This window comes from Hyla sarda, chromosome 6 (genome assembly GCF_029499605.1).
Source record: "Hyla sarda isolate aHylSar1 chromosome 6, aHylSar1.hap1, whole genome shotgun sequence".
Taxonomy (NCBI): domain Eukaryota; kingdom Metazoa; phylum Chordata; class Amphibia; order Anura; family Hylidae; genus Hyla; species Hyla sarda.
The window spans coordinates 87,396,918-87,418,062 of NC_079194.1; the positions used below are offsets into that span (position 1 = coordinate 87,396,918).

Genomic DNA, 21,145 nt, shown 5'->3' on the forward strand with positions numbered 1-21,145 from the left:
TAGTGACAGGTAACTTCAATAAATTCATTCTTTCTGTTGGAGTTCTGCTAATGTGGTACAATAGGGCTTCAGCATGCCTGGATGTTGTAGTTGCATTTAGTTTCACACGTGCATAGCCCCGTGAATTTTTATGGCAGTGGCAGTCGTGAAACATAGCCCAAAGGGCTTGTCTAGATTGGACAACCCCTATTCATCTAAAATGTCCCCTGATAAGAGAAGTTGATTGTGATTCCTCGTGATATACTGTTATGGTCCGGGGGGCTTGTCTTCATTTTCTCTTCAAAGACACTTCAGGAGAAATTAATAAATGCTATTTTCCATTGAAATCAGTAGGACGTCCATGTAATGCATTCGTGACATATGTTCTTCAGAGTCTCCTTGCAACAATTTAATTGTTGATAGATAGGGCTCTCAGGCAGGGGACCCTCCCTCTATTACATCCATATGTCTTAGTAAGTAGACAAAATTAACCCTTTTAATTTTAGGATTCTAAAATAGTTATATTGCTGAGCCCTAATAAGCAGAGTAACTATTGCATTCTGACTTATATAGATATAGATATTGATATAGACTGATCAAGACTAAGGTTTTATTTGCTTTGAAAAAGGATTATTACTTTTTGCACATGAACATTGAATGACTTATTTAGCAGTCAATAGTGTAAAATAGGTAATTCAGTGATTGTATTTTTATCTAACTGTGATTAGGGTGCAGATAAAAAGAAAAAGAATTCTATTGTGAAAAACTTACCTGGCCCAATTTGAGTGCCACCATCCGTCCTCAGGCACTCTCGGCAGCATCTCTTGTTTTCCTGGGGGCAGAGTCGCTTGTCACTGTAGGATGTTTCTGCCTCAGTCTATCAGGAAGTGGGAGTGTCCGGCCAATCAGCTACAGTGCTGACCCTCATTCCTTCCGGCAATGAAAGATTTAAATGAGCATCTTCCTAGCTGAGATGCCTATTCTAATCTGACCTGACACTACCTGACCTCTGTCTGTTCCCTGACTGTTCTCTTACCTGCTGATTTTGTATGCTGCCATGCTGATTTTACCCTTGCTTGCTCTGACTCTTGGTTATAATCTTCTGGCTTGTACCTGGTCTGTACTGCCCCTTACCAGGCATGACACCTATACTTACTGCGTTTGATTCCCCACCACCATCTCGTTGTTAGCCCCCACAGCACTGCACTTTTTTTTGTGTGTCAGCACAAAGACAGAACAACCAGTCAGTAGTCACATCAGTGTCCCACCAACACAGACACAAGGATGTATTTAAAAATAATTATGTGATCAGTCCTCATTGTGTCATTCAATCCAAAGTTGAATGCAAAATGAGTAGATGGATCATACTATGAAACCAGCTGACATAAAATAATAATTTATTAAAAACTTTAATAGCCTAACCAATATAAATATACAGTAAATGGAGTGAAAATAAGATAAGATAACTCCATTTATATGTACAGTGATCCCTCAACTTACAATGGCCTCAACATACAATTGTTTCAATATACAATGGTCTTTTCTGGACCATTGTAACTTGAAACCAGACTCAACATACAATGCTACAGACAGTCCGGATCTGTGAAACGTGTCACAACTGGAGGAACTGACCAATCAGAATTGGCATTTTACTGGTAAATCACCTCTATTACTGAAGTACAAGCACTGAATGGCTGTCTGGTAGCGCCCCCTACAGAACAGGAAGGAACTACAAGTTCTGTACTACTTCTTATCTGTGCCAGGGTTAGCTGCTCCTTTGGACACCAAGTAAGGGTGGCTCCATTTGGGACACTGTGTGTACTGTATAGGACCCTGAAGAAGCTCCTGTCCTCTACATAAACCATTGTTTCCCAACCAGGGTGCATCCAGCTGTTGCAAAAGTACAACTCCCAGCATGCCCGGACAGCCAACGGCTGTCCGGGCATGCTGGGAGTTGTAGTTTTGCAACAGCTGTAGGCACCCTGGTTGGGAAACACTGACATAGACAGTGATTACAGCTTCCAGCAGATCTTTATTACTTTTATATGTAAGGACTTGTTTTATCTGTATTAGTTATCTACTTATTTTTCTTTAATCCTCACTTTTTCCTATTTTTGAATGACATTTTGGGGCTTCAGAACCAATTACCAGGTTTCCATAGAGCTTTGGTCTCAACATACAATGGTTTTAACATACAATGGTCGTCCTGGAACCAATTAATATTGTAACTTGAGGGACCACTGTATATTCATTTTTGTGCCATATTCCAGTTCAAGTTCTCTGTACCATAGGAGACAGATCCATAAAGCCATACACTTCTGCCAGTCTGTACCACCTGGCTTATATCATGGCAGCAAGTGAGCAGCTTATAGCATGCTATATAGATCTTGATAACAAATGAAGATCCTGATTTGTCTTGATGTTATTGGAGATGAAGAACAGAAGGGATTGCACTGCTTACCCTATGCAAGTGTATGCACGGATAAAGAAGAGTGATTCAATGTAGTAAAGCTTACTTTTCCATATGCACAACCAGTGGTCTGCTAAACTCAATTACGCCCTAATGACTACATATTCCCACCCGTAGGATAATTCAATACAGTTGATATGCAGTGTGTAGTTGCCATGCTGTGTATATATAATATTGACATATTGAAAGTATCAAAATAGTTCATGGCGGACTTGGAATACTACAAGGAGCGGGGATTGCATTTATCTAAAAGGTAGCTGTCCCCTTTTATATTATTGGCAGTTCAATTTTTTAGGCATTTTAATGTGCTGGATGAGCACTAATCATCGTTTTCAACTCTCAATCCTAATCCATTTTTCCATCTTAACCCATCTCAAGCACACATAATTTTTCCACATCACTATCACCCCTCCTTCCATTTATTGCTTGGTTCACATATTTAGCATTTGGTTTTCTACATGGTTATTGTATGTATTGCAGTTTTTTATTTTTTTACAGTTTTTTTATTCATTTGCAGATTTGTAGCATCTCACGTATACCCAGCACTCATCATATACATTTCCATTCTGCTTCTTTTACATTCTCAAATTCTACATTCATTTATCACACACGCCATTATGTTATATACTCCATCCATACTCCATCCATACACAAATTTTTTCTAGTCCTAGTTTTGCATTTTCAACTTTACACATTCAAACTCACATTTTCAATATCACTGAACTTATTAGTTCAGCTGCATACCATTATGTTTTAACCAATACATTTGTGTCAACCTTAAAAGGGTACTCCAGTCGAAAACATTTTTTTTTTAAATCAACTGGTGCCAGAAAGTTAAACAGATTTGTAAATTTCTTCTATTTAAACATCTTAATCCTTCCAGTACTTATCAGCTGCTGTCTGACCACGGTGCTCTCTCCTGACACCTCTGTCCATGTCAGGAACTGTCCAGAGCAGGAACAATTCCCCATAGCAAACCTCTCCTGCTCTGGACAGTTCCTGTCATGAACAGAGGTGTCAGCAGAGAGTCTGTCGTGTACGCAAACTGAGCCAAGGTGGCCGCTGCCTTGGCTGAAAATGACTTGTGATAGTCGTAGTATGCTGTGCCACCATATCTGTAGCCCAGATCGGTGACGTAGAGCAGGTAAGCATCCAGCTCCTCTCTTCTGTCAGGCCGCATGGTGCATATGACGTCACGGTACATGCTAAAGCCTATCATGAATTCCAGAATTGTTAATTTCTGGTGTCCTTGCTTTTGAACATGACTGAAAACTCTCCACATGAAACAACCTTATTTTCCTTGACATCATGTGTGGTGATCAGCAAGGACGCCAAGTTGACGTCTCTACCCTCTAAAATGTCCTTCTTGAGGGTAGGACTGATGAAGTGGGCTTGGCTGACTCGGGGTGGTTCCAGTATCCTACCTGAGGTGCCAGCCTGCGGGCCGGGCGTGACTGATACCAGCTGGACACAAGGCTCTGGGACCTGTTGAGCAGGGGCCTGTATTGTGGCTGCTGCCACCTGCTGAGCGGCCTGCGCCCTGTCCCTGTCCATAGAGTCCAGCCTGTCCTGGAAGCTCGAGACTGCACTCAGAACCGAGCTCATCATTTCGTGCAGCTGCACAACGGGATTCTCAACCAAATTGGTCCCTCCAGTCTCTTGACCGGATCCAGCCTCTGGCTCCACTCTAAGCAACTTGTAGAGCTCCGCCTTCCTGGCGGAGGCTGGGTAGGCCACCCCTTTCTTATGGAGCTCCTCCATAAGCCTGGGGATGGTCCAATTACGGTATGCCTGTGGGTTACCCCTGTCCAACCCTCCGACAGGCGTCTCTGGCAGGGACCTGGTCTCCTCAATATCAGAGGCGTGAGACATCCTGACACCACCTGTCCGAGCCAACGAAAATTGGGTGCCGGTAGAAGACAAAACAGAAGATAAACAACCATAGTCTGGGAAGCACCTGGGGCCTCCGTTTGAACATTCCTATACACACCTGAACACCACGATACTTCACTTGGAACCTGAAAGCACTGCGAGTGGAACTCTAGATACATAAAACATAACATATTTATGCAATTGTTGGCTGGGCCCTGGTACGTAATGCCTGGCTGATGCTATCAGTGCGTCAGTTACCACCACCGAGCCCGAGAGTGCCGAGCAGCCTGCGGTTGGCTTAGCCAAGTGACCCCAGTGACTCTTGTGCTGCTTCCTACTCCACCATAACCTTTACCCGGGACGTGACCCGGCTACCCTGTGTCATGGTGTGCTTACTGATGAGACAACCCTGTGGCCGACCCACCACGCTACAGTGCATGCCACCGGACAGGTCGTCACCAGTGAGGAGCTAAGAATCTCTGAAATGCCCAACACAAACCTAGCATGAGCGAGATAACGCACCTGCACTCCTGGTGCCGACAGCCGAACGCAGCTTGCACCACTGCCTTCCAACCTTTGAACCAACTAGACCAAAACAAACATAATTTTTTTTTTCTCTTTGAAGCCTTGTCCGTAACGTACTAACCGTTACTCGACTGCTGTGAAGAGGAGTCAGTAGACAGTCGTGAGTATTGCGTTTGTTCTGAAGCGTGTCAGTAACAACATGAATTACAAGTTTCAATGTAGAACTGCTCAGGAGAGAAGTTCGGAACGGACCAGTGAGTTGCTCCGAAGACGTGTCAGTAACAACATGCTCCTATTAAATGGTACTAGACTGCTCTGAAGTCGAGTCAGTAGAAAGTCGGAAAACATGCGTTGCCCTGAAGACGTGTCAGTAACAAGCCTGTAATCCTGTGAGTAAGTAGACTGCTCTGAAGACGTGTCAGCAGACAGCCGGGCGTGTGTGTTTGCTCTGAGGAGGTGTCAGTAACCAATACTATAATTTAATGAAAAACCACTCAGGAGAGAAGTTCGGCACTGATCAGTGAGTTTCTCCGAAGAAGTGTCGGTAACAACATTAATCGGTACTAGACTGCTCTGAAGACGAGTCAGTAGACAGTCGGATAACATGCATTGCTCTGAAGACGTGTCAGTAACAAGCTTGTATTCTAACAGTAAATAGACTGCTCTGAAGACGAGTCAGTAGTCAGCCGCTGTGGCACCTTCCTCTGAAGACAAGTCAGTAACAAGCAAATAGGCCCTTAACCCCGGACCGCTCTGAAGACCAGTAAGTAGACAGTCGGACTGGTGACATGTTGCTCTGAGGACGTGTCAGTAACAACGTGTCCGGCCAGTGAACCCACCCCATTTTACATACATTTATATACACACACATTTTTTTTTTTTTTTTTTTACAGTATTACCCAGCTGCAGTGCGGAGACCAGGCCAGGTGCTGCCTGTCCTGAACTCTCCTACCCGAAACCATACAGATTTTAAGGAGAATAAACAACAACCCACCTTGCGTATATCCAAAGAACAGCAGGAGTGGAGACACAGGAAACTATAATATAACAAGCATGATAATAACATTTACAATGTGACCTGGCAACAGCCTGATACTTCTTGACCCCTAGAGCCCTAACCTGGTTGCTGAGCGAAGCGTCAGTGGGGTAACCCGTGAGACCTGCACCCCAATCTCCTTCCCAGGGGTGCCTGGGCCCTAATGCTTAACGGACTCTGGATATGTGTTTGACGTGTGGCAGTGTTCGTGGGACACCGCGTCATTACCGCCTTTGTGGCTGCAGCCCGTCACAACTGGCACTAAGGAGTTAATCGGCTGGACGGACGGTGTGCACTGATTATGTGTGTTACCCGATGCCGTACACTGCTGCCACCGCAGGCAGGGAGTTGGAAACGCCGCAGCCACGCCACACACCCCGAGCACCAGGGGCCCTGTGAAACGAGAGTGTAAGGCCGGGAGCCCGCCCCCATGCGCCACGTGGGCACCTCCCCGCCGCCGTGCGTGGCCGGAGGACCCGGCAGAAGGGGAGACAGTGGGTACCGGTGATGCACATGAGGACCGGGCATGTGACAAGGACCCCCCGGAACTAGGCAGCTGGTGCAGCGACCAGAGAAACATTTCAGTGCTACCAGGGCCGAAGCAACGCCTTACCTGAACAATCGCCGAAGCGGACTGGAACTGAACACACGGAGCAAATACACGTGGAACACCCAGGGAACGTAAGGACTCACTGCAGTGTAAACACTGCACAACGCCACATACGCCCTGATTAAGGTGAGAGGGGGGTATTTATAGGAGACCCCCCCCCCCCACAAATATAGCCCTAACACTTTTGATTTATTCACGCATGAGAAAAACTTGCAAAACTACAACTTCCAGCATGCCCAGACAGCAAACAGCTGTCTGGGCATGCTGGGAGTTGTAGTTTTGCAACATCTGGAGGGCCACATTTTGGAGAAACTATAGCCCTCCAACTGTTGCAAAACTGCAAATCCCAGCATGCCCAAACAGCAAACAGCTGTCTCGGCATGCTGGGAGTTGCAGTTGCGTACCTTCAGCTGTTGCATAACTACATCTGCCAGTACATGCTGGGAGTTGTAGTTTTGCAACAGCTGGAGGCACACTGGTTGGAAAATACTGAGTCAGGTAACAGAACCTACCTGAAGGTTTTCCAACCAGTGTGCCTCCAGCTGTTGCAAAACTACAACTCCCAGAATGCACTGACAGACCATACATGCTGGGAGTTGTAGTTTTGCAACAGCTGTAGGCACACTGGTGGGGAACCACTGAGTTAGGAAACAGACTCTAGCTCATTGATTCCAACCCGCGTGCCTCCAGCTGTTTTGGCTCCCCACAGCCGTATGCGCTCCCGTATGGGTAAAAACGTGGTGTGGACCCACTCATAGCGAAGGGGTGGGATACTTTCCTATTGGTTGCTGTGTATGTTGCTAATCTCCGACAACTGTATTTGCATCATTCTCAATGGCCCACAAGCTAAAAGAAGGGAGGGATCAATATTCGCGAATATTTGCATATGCAAATGTTCGCCCGGCGTTCTCACACAGTAGTATTAGAGCCTTCTTTACACCACACAAGCTGTAAGCAGAGAGGGATGATCACTGTGATGTGTACTGTGAAAAAAAAGCAAATATTCGTAATTTCGAATATATAGTGCTATATTCGCGAATAGTCGCAAATTTGCGAATATGCGATATTTGCGAATAAAATTCGAATTGTGAATATTCATGAGCAACACTACTGACCCAGTACTTAAAGGTGTACTCCAGTGCTTACACATCTTATCCCCTATCCAAAGGATAGGGGATAAGATGCCTGATCGCGGGAGTCCCGTCGCTTTGGACGCCCGTGATCTTGCACACGGCACCCCGTTTGTAATCAGTCCCCGGAGCGTGTTCGCTATCACGCCCCCTCCCGTAGGCTTGCATTGAGGAATGGAGCGTGACGTCACACGGGGGCGAAGGCGTGACGTCACACGCCGCCCGCCCTGTAGTCGCCGGTAATCAGACCTGGAGCGAACACGCTCCGGGGACTGATTACAAACGGGGTGCCGCGTGCAAGATCACGGGGGTCCCCAGCGGCGGGACTCCCACGATCAGGCATCTTATCCCCTATCCTTTGGATAGGGGATAAGATGTCTAAGCACCGGAGTACCCCTTTAATTACCACAATGCTGTGCAACACTGCTTTGCTCTGTTGTTGGTAATACAGTGTGTAGTTGCCATGCTGTGTATATAGTAAATCAACTTGTTAAACGTATCAAAATAATTTATTATGATGGACTTGGATTGCTACAAGGAGCTGGGACTGGATTTACATATCTAAAAGGGAGCTCTCCCCTTCAATATTCATGGTTCTGTTTTTTTAGGCATTTTTATGTGCTGGTTGAGCCAGGATTTTCTTGGAAAAACAGACCTAAGTGTTTACATACCCTTACAGGTATACAGATTTAAGATTAGGATCAGAAGTGAACAGGGACACAACTGAGCAGCCAAAATCTTTCTAGCTCTGAAGGAAAGAGAAGCGTTACGGTATGATTTACAGTATCTAAAGATTTGTGTTATCCACACTTTTATTTCTATTATTGGTTTAAAGGTAATATAGAAGCATAGGTACAGCATCTTTCAAAAGTTATTTTCCCACAATGATTTCCCTGTTTTGTTGCATCATAACCTGGAATAAAAATGTAGATTTTACAGTGGAGAAAAAAAAGTATTTACTCAGCCACCAATTGTGCATGTTCTCCAACTTAAAAAGATGAGAGAGGCCTGTAATTGTCATCATAGGTATACCTCAACTATGAGAGAGATAATGAGAAAAAAAATCCATAAAATCACATTGTCTGATTTTTAAAGAATTTATTTGCAAATTATGGTGGAAAATAAGTATTTGGTACAATAACAAAAGTTCATCTCGATACTTTGTTATGTACCCTTTGTTGGCAATGACAGAGGTCAAACGTGTTCTGTAAGTCTTCAAAAGGTTTTCACACACTGTTGCTGGTATTTTGGCCCATTCCTCCATGCAGATCTCCTCTAGAGCAGTGATGTTTTGGGGCTGTTGCTGGGCAACATGGACTTTCAACTCCCTCCAAACGTTTTCTATGGGGTTGAGATCTGGAGACTGGCTAGGCCACTCCAAGACCTTGAAATGCTTCTTACGAAGCCACTCCTTCGTTGCTCAGGCGGTGTGTTTGGGATGTCATGCTGAAAGACACAGCCACGTTTCAACTGTAGTGCCCTTGCTGATATAAGGAGTTTTTACTCAAAATCTCACAATACATGGCCCCATTCATTTTACCTTTACACGGATCAGTCGTCCTGGTCCCTTTGCTGAAAAACAGCCCCAAATCATGATATTTCCACCCACATGCTTCACAGTAGGCATGGTGTTTTTTTGGATGCAACTCAGCATTATTTCCCCTTCAAACACAAGTTGAGTTTTTACCAGAAAGTATTACTTTGGTTTCATCTGACCATATGACATTCTCCCAATACTCTTCTGGATCATCCAAATGCTATCTAGAAAACTTCAGATGGGCCTGGACATGTACTGGCTTAAGCAGGGGACACGTCTGGCACTGCATGATTTGAGTCCCTGGCGGCGTAGTGTGTTACTGATGGTAGCCCTTGTTACTTTGGTCCCAGCCCCCTGCATGTCATTCACTAATTCCCCCGTGTGGTTCTGGGATTTTTTCTCACTGTTCTATTGATCATTTTGACACCACGGGGTAAGATCTTGCATGGAGCCCCAGATCGAGGGAGATTATCAGTGGTCCTGTATGTCTTCCATTATTTAATAATTGCTCCCACAGTTGATTTCTTCACACCAAGCTGCTTGTCAATTGCAGATTCTAAAATGTTGTTTCTGGTGTCCTGCGACAGGTCTTTTGTCTTGGCCATAGTGGAGTTTGGAGTGTGACTGTTTGAGGTTGTGGACAGGTGTCTTTTATACTGATAACAAGTTCAAACATGTGCCATTAATACAGGTAATGAGTGGAGGACAGAGGAGACTCTTAAAGAAGAAGTTACAGGTCTGTGAGAGCCAGAAATCTTGCTTCTTAAAATACTTATTTTTCACCATAATTTGCAAATACATTCTTAAAAAATCAGACAATGGGATTTTATGGATTTTTTTTCTCTATATGTCTCTCATAGTTGAGGTATACCTATGATGAAAATTACAGGCTTCTCTCATCTTTTTAAGTGGGAGAACTTACACAATTGATGGCTACTAAATACTTTTTTGCCCCACTGTATGTAATGAACCTGTAGTCAAAATTGTCACAGTGTATTAACTCCCCTTGCTATAAATTAAATAAGAAATAAAGTCTGGTCAAACCTATTCCTTTGAGAATTACTTAATGAGTTGAGTCTGCTTAAATTGATACATGATCTGTCACATGATGTCAGAATAAAAACACCTGTTCATACAGAACCCTTGGCCTGCAACACCAGTAGGCAAGCAATATGAAGACCAAGGAGTCTCCTAACTGAAAACCGACAAAGTTGTAAAAAACTAAAGATTAGGGATGGGTTATATTTTTTTTCCTATATATGTAATTCTAGGACCAATCTCAATTCTAGTGAGAATTTTTTGAATCTTTTGAACCAGGACCAGCTCTGCCTATAGGAAAATAGGCAGCCACCTACAGCACCCTCTTGATGGGGGCGCCACTCTGCCTGCTGCTGTAAAGTTAGCAAGCATGCGAAGCACCTGCCCATCAAGCAAAGAGCAAAGCCCCGCAATGCTACCCCCACCCCACCCATAGTATAAAAATCTACTTTTTCCAGCCTGCTGGAGGAGTGCAGTGCCACCTCCGTGGCAGACAGAGGCGATCACTAAGTTCAGGTCCGTCCAACATCCTGACATCACAGGTGCCCCCATACTTCAGAAGGAGCCACTTGGTGGGGTCAAGGGGTTGCAAAATTAGCTTTCGCCTAAGGTGGCAAAAATCCTTGCACCAGGCCTGAACACAACTGATCTAAATTAAGGGAGGTTGAGTAGTTTTGACTAAGAATGGGTAAAACACCAAGTATCTGGATATTCTAAGCTAACAAAGACATGCCCTAAAAGCCCAGCATCTGTATTAAAGACTTAAAGCATGTTCACACCACACATTTTTATCTGAGCTTTAGCATGGAGTCTATGCTTGTTCAGTGCTGAATTCCATATGTATTTCTATCTTAAATCACAACCCAGTGCTATATTTTCACTGGGAATCAACACTGTTTTTTTTTTTCAAATCAGACATATAAATGGATGTGTTAAAAAAATAATAAATAACTAAGTGACGTGTCTTTAATTGACTTGGCTTTCATATTTAAGCTTCACATAGTCAAGTTGTGGATTGGTACCATCGGTTTTTCCTGGCAGGCTGGCCATAATATGGTTGTAGACCCAATGCTCATTTGTCTTCCACGACTCCTTGACTTTACCATTTTCTTTCATAGGACAGTCAGGTTCCAATACACACAAAACTGTCAGAGAAACTGAAGATATTAATCTAATATGGGGTATGAATAGACTAGGTTTGAAAACTTTAACATGTGCCCCTATGCATCTGGCTTGTTTGCCACTGCATATTATGGATAAGTTTAAGAATAGCTGCTAAAAAGCTGTATATAATATCAGTGATCTGTCAATGTGGACCAGAGCAGATATTCTTAGGTAGTAATGCATATTATAGTTCAATATTAACACCCGAGGGCACCATTTATTGGCAGTGGGGACATGTTTAAAAGTGGTTTGGAAATACTTAAGAAATTCTCGTCATTGTGCATAATTGAATGTATTATACATGCCACTGGTACTAGATCACTTTAGCAGTGGATGAGTCTCTTTCTTTAATCTTTGTGTTTTGTCATGGCTAAAATTCCTTTATAATCCTTTGCAAATGTTCATTTGGAGAAACATTTGAGGATAGGATAAGTGGCACCGATCTGGGTTCACCCACAGGTCTCTGCATGAGATAATTTACATAGTGAGTCATAAAAGAAGATGAGCGTTCTCCAAACCTTGCCCAGATAAAGAAGATAAAAAGATTAACATTTGTTTCTTTTATGAATCAGATAGAGTATAAGACAATATACATTTTCATGGTAAAATCTACACCCATAAATTACAATATTAGTGGTGTAAATCCATAACCTCCCTTTATTTCTTTTGATGGAATCCAAAACAGAAGAAGGGTATCAAGGTCAAGGGCTAAAACAAAAACACAAAACAGAGGCGCTCCCTGTGGAGGATCACATGTGCTAATGCCGGACAGGGGCAGGGGGTCAAGATGGTCTCTTACCCGCTCCGGTTGTGCACCGACAAACACAACAATGGTTAGCGCGTGTTAAATGATGTTGTATTCTTTTGTCCGTCTGCAGCCTTCCCATGTAAACTTGTGCAATCCAATAAACTTCGTAGGTGGCAGGGAATTCTATGGCGCTGACCAGGGCAGATACTATTCCAATGAACTGGTTCTAAAGAGTTTTATTCAGCCAAGATGCAACGCGTTTCACTACGCAAGTGCAGATTCCTCAGGCATGGCAATCACAGACACAAGCAGGGTTATATATCCAAAGTTTAACCCTTTACATACAATTAGATTGAAATTTACAAAAAGGAAAAGACGCATTACATTAAGATTTAATGTAATGCATCTTTTCCTTTTTGTAAATTTCAATCTAATTGTATGTAAAGGGTTAAACTTTGGATACATAACCCTGCTTGTGTCTGTGATTGCCATGCCTGAGGAATCTGCGCTTGTGCAGTGAAATGCGTTGCATCTTGGCTGAATGAAACTCTTTTGAACCTATTCACTGGAATTGTCTCTGCTCTGGTCAGCGCCGTAGAATTCCCTGCCACCTACAAAGTTTATTGGATTGCACAAGGGCTAAAACAAGGGATAGGAGGAGTATTTGGCCTCCTTGGGTGTTATTAGAGGGGCGAATCACAGTATACTCGCTAAAAAGAAGAAAAAATAAAAATAAATGAGACGTATGTATTATAAATTAGAATGGCAATGATGGAAAAGGGGAAGGACAGGTGATACTCAAATAAAGTATTGTTATTTGAACAGTCTACATTTTAGAGACATAGGGTGGTGGGGAGCAGTCTAAAAACTCCTTCCATTGGAACCAAGCAAATTTATTACACTCCTGAGCAAACCACAGGGTGGAGCTAGGGTGGCCCCCTTTTCCCTAATTTTAACCGTTAGTGTCATTTAAAAAACTTTTCCCAGATATGTCAAAAGTTAAGATGGCACCTGATCTCACTCCTGAGACCTGCTGCGACTGTTAGTTACAGCCAGGAGAAGTGTATGGCAGCACGCTACACTCCTCGGCCAGCCAGAAAATCTGACCTTTTCCCTGCATAGATTTATGCAAAGAGAAGGTCAGATATGATTGACAGCCAGGGAGTAGGGTGCGCACTGCGACGCATTTCTCCCAGCTGTAACTCGCGATCGCAACAGGCCTCAGGAGTGAGACCAGGTGCCATCTCAACTTTTGACATGTCTGGAACACATGTCAAAAGTTGTATGAAATTGTATTTACACTTCAAGAAAATCCTTAAAGTTTTGTCTGCTATAAAATTCTAAATATAACATTTTCTACCAGTATGGAAAATTTTTGATGGCTTCACTCCACCATTTAGATTCAGATAACATGGTGTATGGTTGTTAGGCTACTAGAAAGAACATGTGTGTGTGTGGGGGGGGGGACTGTAGATACACTGTAGATATGTAGACAATATTTTTGATTTTTGCTTTAAATGTCACAGTTACTTTTTTGCAACTTTTTAAATAGACAATTTTCTCATTATTGTGTGGGCATGCCAAAATCAATTTGTGTTTCTGTAGTGGTCATGAATTTATTATGTGACACTTTTGGTGAAAAGCCACACATATACACCAGCCCACACCTGGCTTACACACACAAAGATTGATACATAGCCTCCATTTATTGATTGAATGTTTTCTAAATCAGTAAATAGCATAAAAAGTTTACTTTTTACCCATGGTGGTATTCTGGCTATTCACAAAAAATATTTCTAAGGTTTTCCGCCACTGAAACCTCTGTATCTTACTTTTCAGCTTTGCTTTGTAGTCTGGGGCATTCTAAACAGAGTCATCTCATTAAAGAAATTATCCATTCATTTTTTATTTTTTAATAAGTGGCCTAAATTTCCTAAATAACATTAAAACACTGGCTCAAATGTATCTACAGTATCTGTCTGAAACCAAAACTGACTGGTTTTAAATAGAGATGAGCGAACTTACAGTAAATTTGATTCACTACGAACTGCCGAGCCGAGAAGTTTGTGACGAATTGAATATACTGTAAGTTCGCTCATCTCTAGTTTTCAACATAATAAATATTAATAACCAATAACAGCTGAGTTTTAACTGTACCTTAGCGCTGTATAATATAAAAGCCAGGCAGTGTTTGACTATGAGAAAAACCATACATTTTTTTTTGTTTCAGGCAGATTAATAAATCTGGGCCAAGGGGTACTCCACTGGAAAACATATTTTTTAAATCAACTAGTGCCAGAAAGTTAAACAGATTTGTAAATACTTCCAGTACTTATCAGCTGCTGTATGCTCCAGAGGAAGTTATGTAGTTATTTTCTGTCTGACCACAGTGCTCTCTGCAGACACTTCTGTCCATGTCAGGAACTGTACAGAGCAGGATAGGTTTGCTATGGGGATTTGCTCCTACTCTGGACAGCTCCTAAAATGAGTATCTGATATACAGTATATGGACCAAAGTGTAAGCTTGAAGTATAATAGGATCAGTAGGGCCAGTGTATAGGGGCCTTGGGTGATTGGTCCAATATCTTGGACATTGTGTTAGATTATTGTGTTACCACTGTATCTTGCACCTTTATGTTTTGCATATGTTCCTATTTTAATGTATATCATTGAAAGCTAAATTTTTAGACCTAGGTGTATTTTCCTATTAAATTACAGTTCCTAAAATGGACAGAGGTATCAGCAGAGAGCACTGTGGTTAGACAGAAAGGAAATTAAAAAAGAACTTCCTCTGGAACATATAGCAGCTGATAAGCACTGGAAGGATTAAGATTTTTAAATTGAAGTAATTTACAAATCTGTTTAACTTTCTGGCACCGGTTGATTAAATTTTTTTTCCCAGCAGCGTACCCCTTTAACTCACCTGTCAATCCCACAGTGATCCAACACTCCATCCCTAGTTTCTGCCTCCTAGTGGACAACTTGTGACTCCTGCAGCCAATCAGTAGCTCAGTGTTAATGTGGCTCCCATCGTTTAGCGTGGATGACAGTAGTATGGCACGTGGCTGAGGCCACTGATTGGCTGTCAGATGTCAGCTGGTATCAAATCGGGGCGCTCACCAGAGCTTATGCTGTGGATAGTAGCAGGATCAGGCAGGTGAGTATATGTTTTAATGTTATTTTAACCCCTTTAAGGTTAGAGTGCATAGGATTTAATGGCAAATCTATCATACTAGATAGGTGAAGATAGGGACACTATACACTATATCAGTGTTTCCAAACCAGGGTGCATCCAGCTGTTGCAAAACTACAACTCCCAGCATGGCTGTCCGGGCATGCTGGGAGTTGTAGTTTTGCAACAGCTAGAGGCACCCTCGTTAGAAAACACTGCACTACACACATGTATAAGGCTCTATATGCAGCTTTCATGTCCCTCCTTGGCCTCTATGCAAGGGCTCATGCTCCATCTCTTCCTTGAAACTGTATCAGTCTATTAACACTCTTATGGCCACAAGCTGTCATTCATTGCAAAATATTTCACACATACCCTAATATGCTGTCTAAACAGACCATACAGGAAGGAAGTATGCCCATTCAATATGGCCGCCCCCCGGGAAAATGTTTTTAATGATAAATCTTAAATAGCTACAACTTTTTAAATATCAAACGCTTTAGTTCTCTTCTACAGACTTGTATGCTGTCAATGAAAGTAAAATTATAAATAGTGACTGCGGTGGACTTAGGCATTGTGTTATTTATGTGGAAACAGTACGCATCAAGTCACCAAATACTAATATTACAATTACCCTTTAAACTTTTTTATATGAAGCCAACCATATGCAGTGTGGAATGATTATGGATTTAATGTGCAGAACACTAGCGAAAGAGAACAATCGAGTCTGTTTCACGCTTCCCAGGATTGTTCAGAGCCCCAAGGACCAGGGGGCTTCTCTCTTTATGATCCAGATGTGGATAGAACACTACCAATATGCTTTTCTCAGTCTGATTATTCTGGAAAATCAGAGAGGAAACGCGAATGCTGAACGTTGGTGCCAAAGAAACCCAACAAATAAAGTTTCACCCTGAACTTAAAGGGGCATTCCAGGATTTTGTTTTATTTGACTATGCCACAAGGGGCTGTAAAGTTAGTGTAGTTCATAATATAGTGTCTGTACCTGAGATTGATGGATGGTCTCGCAATTTTTATGTGATCTTTGCCCTGAATTTTATTTTCAACAGCATACAAAATGAATGTCGGCTCTGGTTTTCCCAGGTTGCTGTGCGGCTCGAGACATTACATTACTAGTGAGATGTTTAGAGGGAGCCTGTCTGCTTCAGTGGGGGGGGGGGGGGGGGGGGCGACTGCTTGGTAGGGGGAAGATTATTCTCCACAAGGCAGGGAATTGTCGCAGGTGTGCTTCAATGGGTGCGGTGGCTGATGTGTGTGTGGGAGGGAGACATGTGACCACAAACACGTGATCACACAAAGACAAAGGATCCTGGGACTAGTAGTTGGAGGGAGGAGAAAACTCTAACAGAAAAAAGCCCTTTCACAAAAAGAAAGTTGCAGCATTATGGTACACAACCATTTAGCCCCAAGACGAGTACAGGGACTCTATTTTTAGGGGGTCAGATAAGGTGATCTGACACAAAGACTAAGAATCTAGGATAATCGAAGAGTGTGTTGTCTGCCTGGTGCTCAGGTTCGGCACATCACGGATTGGGTTGACAGATTACTGGAAGGGGCTGGAGAAGATCCAGCAGTCATGATACACATTGGCACCAATGACAAAGTAAGAGGTAGGTTTAGAGCCATTAAAAATTATTTCAGAGACTTTGTCCGCAAGCTTAAAGGAGTACTCCAGCCCTAAGACATCTTATCCCCTATCGCGGGGGTCCTGCCACTGGGGACCCCTGCAGTCTCTCATGCAGTACCCACCTGAGTGAGCTGCAAGCCAGCACTGGAGGCTCCGAGTCTGAAGCCTGACGACTATGGGGCCGGAGTATCCTTACGGTTTAACTAACCTTATATTTTAATAGTTCGGACATTTGCGAATGCAATGGTACCACATATGATTTTTTTTATTACATAATTTTGTTTCAAAAATGGGAAAGGGGGGGGGGTGATTCAAACTTTTATTAGGGGGGCTTTTTCGCATGTTTTTAACACTTTTTACTTTTTTTTTAGCCCCCACAGGGAGCTATACCATGCAATCTTCTGATTGCATACACTGATCTCTGCTATGCCATAGCATAGCATTGATCAATGTTACTGGCGCTCTGCTGCTCCAGCCTGGAGCAGGCTTAAAGCAGTAGATTGCTGATCGGACGACCAGGAGGCAGGTGAGGACCCTCCTGTCACCCAGTAAGCTGATCGGGATTTTGCGATTCAGTCGTGATAGTCCCGATCAGCTTTGCTAAGCAGCCGGGATAGTTTTACTTTCACCTTAGATGCCGCAATTAACTTTGATCGTGGCATCTAAAGGGTTAATGCCGGACATCGGCCCGATCGGTGGTGCCCTGCATTAGCTATGGGTCCTGGCTGCCAGTAGCAACCAGGATTCTCTGGGTTTAACCTGTTCTCCACTCATGATAAGGGTTTAAACCCCATTAGCGGGACCTAGGACGTACAGGTATGCTCTGAGTCCTTAAGTACTAGGACGTGAGGGCGTACCTGTACTGTACGCCCTGCGTCCTTAAGGGGTTTAAAAGGGTCAAAAAGTGACCCTGGGAACTATAGGCCTGTTAGTTTAACCTCTGTTGTATGTAAATTGTTTGAGGGTTTTCTATCAGATGCTATTTTGGAGCATCTGAATGAAAATAAATGTATGGCTCCATATCAGCATGGGTTTATGAGGATCGATCCTCTCAAACTAACCTGATCAGCTTTTATTAAGAGGTGAGCTCCAGACTGGACCAGGGGGAATCACTGGATGTTGCAAATCTTGATGTTTCCAAAGCATTTGATACAGTGCCACATAAAAGATTGGTGAAACCTCAGCGCTCCGGCCAGACACGCTGGCCGTGAGCGCTCTCCTCTCATGTTCCTGCTGCGGGCTGGGCTGGGATTCGCATCACAGGACATGTCCGCATGCGAGTTACAGCCTGTCACTCACCTCCCTGGTCTTCCGTGTTCTCAGTCCCAGCATACATGCCCCCACCTCCTTGGCGCACGTGCGTGCCGGAGCTCTGTGATTTAAAGGGACAGTATGCCCTAATTAGTGTCTTCACCTGTTCCTTCTCTATAATTGTGTGCACCTCCCCCTGCCTGGTGCCGAATCTTTGTTGCCCTAGTGCCTGAGAGAAAGCTACTGTGTTCCTGTGTTCCTGTCTATCCGTGTACCTGATCCTTGTTCCATGACCTGACCCTGCTAATGTGCCGCCTGCCCTGACCTTCAGTTATCCTGTCCTCGTCTTATCCTTATCCATCTGTTCCATGCTTCATCCCAGCTACCTGTGTGGACAAGTCCTGCCAGGGGTAGCGTCCTGGGTGCTGCCTGCCGCAGCAAGACCATCCTGTTTTGCGGCGGGCTCTGGTGAAAACCAGCGGCACCTTAGACTCCGCTCCCTGGCACGGCTCACTTCATCATCCACACAGGCCCACCTGCCGTGACCCTTACAATTGGTAAATAAAATGAGACGGGTTGGGCGTGGGGAAATGTGTGCAAATGGGTAAGTAAATGGCTCAGTGATAGGAAACAGAGGGTGGTTATCAATGGTACTTACTCGGATTGGGTGACTGTTACTAGTGGGGTACCACAGGGGTCAGTTTTAAGTCCTATTCTATATAATATATTTATTAATGATCTTGTTGAGGGATTGTATAGTAAAGTAGCAATCTTTGCAGATGATACTGGTAAGAACTTGAAGGGTTAACGCTCCCTGAGATTTGGCTTGGCCTTGTTGCTTGGCTATGCCTTAGCCAATCTGGACTGTAGCAGCTATCTAGGCTGAGCCTGCATCTGTGTGGTGAGCATTTAAGTCCATATCACTCTGTTTTTAATTGCCAGTGAAAGAACTACAGGGTGGGCCATTTATATGGATACACCTTAATAAAATGGGAATGGTTGGTGATATTAACTTCCTGTTTGTGGCAAATTAGTATATTGGAGGGGGAAACTTTTCAAGATGGGTGGTGACCATGGTGGCCATTTTTAAAGTCGGCTATTTTGAATCCAACTTTTGTTTTCTCAATAGGAAGAGGTTCATGTGACACATCAAACTTATTGGGAATTTCACAAGAAAAACAATAATGTGCTTGGTTTTAACGTAACTTTATTCTTTCATGAGTTATTTACAAGTTTCTGACCACTTATAAAATGTGTTCAATGTGCTGCCCATTGTGTTAGATTGTCAATGCAACCCTCTTCTCCCACTCTGGGTCTGACACTAACCCACATTGGATAGATCCCTCCAAGACTGTTGGAACACAAAAATCGATTGTATGGTGTGGTATATGGGGTACAAAGATAGTGGGGCCATTCTTCATCAATGGAAACCTCAAGGCCACTGGGTATGCGAAATTGCTACATGATGATGTGTTTCCCTCTTTATGCACTGAAGCTGGCACGTTACCTGAGTTTTTCCAGCAAGATGGTGCACCACCACATTACGGGTGTCAGGTCCGATCATTCCTAGATGAACAGTTTCCTGGAAAGTGGATTGGTCCTCGTGGGCCAGTTGACTGGCCCCCAAGGTCTCCCGACCTGACCCCCTTAGACTTTTATCTTTGGGGTCATCTGAAGGCAATTGTCTGTGCTGTGAAGATACGAGATGTGCAGCACCTGAAACTATGAATACTGGAAGCCTGTGCTAGCATTTCTCCTGCGGTGTTGCTATCAGTGTGTGAAGAGTGGGAGAAGAGGGTTGCATTGACAATCCAACACAATGGGCAGCACATTGAACACATTTTATAAGTGGTCAGAAACTTGTAAATAACTCATGAAAGAATAAAGTTACGTTAAAACCAAGCACATTATTGTTTTTCTTGTGAAATTCTCAATAAGTTTGATGTGCCACATGACCCTCTTCCTATTGAAAAAACCAAAGTTGGATTCAAAATGGCCACCATGGTCACCACCCATCTTGAAAAGTTTCCCCCCTCACATATACTGATGTGCCACAAACAGGAAGTTAATATCACCAACTATTCCCATTTTATTAAGGCGTATCCACATAAATGGCCCATCATGTAGTTTGAGTAACCAGCATTGTTGTTCCCTGAATTCTGTGTATTGATCTTGGCTCGGCTTTTGACCTTTCTTCTGTTCTTGTGAATTGGTACCTCACTATCTCCTGTTGCTGATTTGGCTAGTTTGACTCTGACTTGACTGTGTTTTTGTTTATATTTACTTTTGTTAGTTTTATGTCCCTCCAGCTGTTCCCCTCGACTCCGTCTGTATAGCATTTTATTGTTTTGACTCTGTCCATCCCTGCATGCATATAGGTAGGGAACATACTCATGGTTGTGGACCCGTTGTTTAGGACAGGTATGCAAGTAGGCAGGGACAGCAGGTGTGGGTTATTAGGGCTTCATGCAATCCCTGCCCAATGTGACAACACTAAACTCTGTAAAGTGGTTAATGCAATAGAGGACAGTGCACTGTTACAAATGGATCTGGATAGGTTGGAGGTTTGGGCTGGGAAGTATCAGATGAGGTTCAACACTGATAAATGTAAGGTAATGCACATGGGGGGGGATCCAGTCTTGGATTATGTATTAAATGGGACAACACTGGGGATGACTGACATGGAAAAGGACTTAGGAGTTTTAGTTAACAGTAAATTTACCAGTGTTGGGCAGCTGTTGCCAATGCAAATAAAATCATGGGATGCATCAAAAGGGGCATAGATGCCCACGAGAAGGGAATAATTCTTCCACTTTACAAATCACTAGTCAGACCACACATGGAATACTGTGCACAGTACTGCATACCAGTGTACAAGAAAGATATAGTGGAGCTGGAGAGGGTTCAAAGACGGACATCCAGAGTAGTACGGGGAATGGGAGGACTACAGTACCCAGAAAGATTATCA

At 43.4% G+C, this 21,145-nt stretch overlaps 1 protein-coding gene across 1 annotated transcript in view; it reads left to right on the top strand.

The window, feature by feature from the left end:
- The window catches only part of CACNA2D3 (calcium voltage-gated channel auxiliary subunit alpha2delta 3), a 1,201,789-nt gene that overhangs the window by 837,786 nt on the left and 342,858 nt on the right, over positions 1-21,145 (top strand). The gene's annotated exons all lie outside the window — the stretch shown is intronic.